Here is a 2789-nt window from a genome sequence, read left to right as displayed (position 1 = left end):
CAATTTAAATTCCCCTTCACCCAAGGATGCTTTGTACCAAGTTTGGTCTCCCAGTGGTTCTTGAGAAGAAGTCGAAAATGTGAAAAGTTTACAGACGGACAGACAACGGACAGACGGACGGACGGACGACGATGTGATCAGAAAAGTCTCCTTCGGCTCAGGTGAGCTAAAAAGTTTGTGATAAAAGGATCCTATAATATATTCCATAATTCATTTTTGTTGAAATACAAATTAAATTTTAAAATCGTTCAATAAAGAAAAGTAAATATTTAGGAAAATCTTATAAAAATCATTCTCAATTTAAGAAAATCGTAAAGAAAAAATTCAGTTAATGTCAAAACAATTTTCTGGTTTCTTGGTCTTTAAAATCGTCACTTTCTCTGTATCATTTTTTGCAGAAAATATAAATTTTTTGTCTGTAAACAACCCTATGTTTCTTATAAATTTTCGAACCCCACTGTGGGAGTTGGTTTTTATAAAAATTAACCGGTCTCGTGTCGCAGTAGGTGCTGGCACGAAAAAGATCCCTCCCTGCTCATTGGCTCTCCACCGGCAAGTGATGGTGTCTCCATATGAGTGAAAAATTCTCGAGAGGGACGTTAAACAAAATACAATCAATCAATTTTATAAATTTTGTTTCACTTAAATGGTTTTTATTCATCAAAGCATTCTGATTTAGTGCTATGATTCATAAAGCACACATAATAATCTTATATCTCTTCGTAATTGTTTGGCCCTTGTCGGCCTCCGTAAACTAAGGTTTCAAGCTACTGATGTGTAAAATTGATCTTAAGTTTACGTAACATTCCAAATTTCTATTCGTTCTTTGTATTGAGGCACAAACCTTGGAAAATACAACTGGGATCAGGGACGCGGTGGAGATGAATTGTGACCAAAGTTATTTAAGATCTGGCCAAGTTACAAGAGCACCGTATACTACGCTGTCTAAACTTCTACAAAAGTGGGCCACCGAAAAGCCAAAACAGGAGGCATGTGTTGTCTACAACTATGGCAAACCAAAAACATCCATCACCTATGAAAAACTTTACCACGATGCAGTATTGCTGGCAAAAGGACTTTTGCAGTTAAGGATAAATAAGGGCGACGTAATGAGAATAGGTGGAAACAACAGTATTGAAGGGTTAGTGAGTACGTTTGGTGCACAGCTTGCAGGGGCATGCCCTTTACATTTCAATTTTCATGACAAATCTGGAGAGAGCATAAAAAGAATCACCAAAGTCGGAGGATGTAAACTGCTACTTTTTGATCCTGGAGACAGGGACGTTCACTGGGAAATATGTCAAAATTCCCTGCAAGTGGATCAAAAAACTGGTGTTGTTGTCGGCTCCGATATACCATCTGTAAAATGGGTCGTATTACAGACACCCCTGCAATCTTCTGACGCATGTTTTACAATAGAAGATGTTTACAGCAAGGAGAAAGTCAAGTTACCAGATATAGACCCAGATGATACGTGTGCTGTTATTCAGACATCCGGGAGTACAGGGTTACCAAAAGCTGTAAAATATAGTCATCATCGTATAGTTGAATATGCATATAATTTTCTGGACGCAACTGGTTGGTATGTTAAAAAAGATGAAGAGTTTTCGTTTTACAATGACCGTCCATTTTATTGGATAGGGGGGTATCCCTGGAGGAAAACTTATAACCCAGATAAACACGCTTTCTTTTCCTTCTGTTGAAGCAGCAATGAAATACACTTCAAGTATTATACAGGAAGCGAAACCAAAACACGCATTGATCCTCGTTCCTTTCCTTTTAGAGTTACTGATGTCAAAAGATTTTTCTTGGAAGTTTCAAACAGTTATCACAGGAGGTCAGCCTGTTCCAGTCTCTTGTCTGGCAGCCATCGGGGAAAGGTACGACGCCCTTTCCGTTCTATACGGCTCAACAGAAGCTGGTGTGGCTGGAAAGCTGTATAGTTCGCCTGATGACAAATACGTTGGTCTATCGCCGTTATATGGGGTGGAAATGAAAATTGTAGGAAAGGACGGAATGATGGTTCCTCTTGGAACGAAAGGAGAACTGCTTTTGCGCAGTTGTTTACCATTCCCAGGTTACATCGATGAAGCCGAAAAAAAACCGCGGCTGTTATTACCCCTGCTGGATGGTACAAAACAGACGATTTCGGACATATTAATTCTGCTGGCTGCCTTGAAGTATTTGGCAGAGTGTCTGATACGATGGAAATCTCTGGAGCTAAGGTGCTACCGTCCTTTCTAGAAGAAATTATTAAAAGGAATCCCTGTGTTAAGGAAGTGGTGGTCTTCTCCATTAAAGACGAAAATCACTGTGACGACATTCCTTGTGCAGCTGTTGTTAAAAAGGACGGGATGGCCTTGACTGAGGAATCCCTCAAAGATTTTATCAAACAAGAGCTCAATGTTTCTGAGGAAGCCAGATTCATTGAACATATTTTTTACCAAAGTACATCGTGTTCCACGAAAAGCTACCAAAAACTCCCACGGGTAAAAGCGATAGAAAGATGACGAAGAGCGTTTCTTTACCGTTCATCAAACAAATTTAAAATGCTATAATGCTGAGTTTGTAAATGAACGTGTCATTCACGGTGTATCAACAAAGTAATTAGGATGTGACGGAAAATGTATCCAGCAATTGAGTTTAAAATGAGATCTAAAGGAGGAAGCTATCTTGGAATGTCCTATGCACTTGAATTATTTTAAAAGATATTTTTTACTTATTTACAAATAATCACAGACCTTGATAAAAACAATTTGTCTCCTGAGAATTATTCACATTTAACGATC

General features: G+C 38.6%; 1 pseudogene; it reads left to right on the top strand.

The window, feature by feature from the left end:
* Positions 1-762: 762 nt before the first annotated feature.
* LOC134238870 (medium-chain acyl-CoA ligase ACSF2, mitochondrial-like) lies at positions 763-2548 on the top strand (annotated as a pseudogene).
* The last annotated feature ends 241 nt before the right edge of the window (positions 2549-2789 follow it).

Source organism: Saccostrea cucullata, unplaced genomic scaffold (genome assembly GCF_032062105.1).
Source record: "Saccostrea cucullata isolate Sc308-1 unplaced genomic scaffold, CSIRO_AGI_Scuc_v1 ctg13992, whole genome shotgun sequence".
NCBI lineage: Eukaryota > Metazoa > Mollusca > Bivalvia > Ostreida > Ostreidae > Saccostrea > Saccostrea cuccullata.
Note: the sequence above shows the minus strand (reverse complement) of the source record. Positions and strands in the feature narration are given on the sequence as shown.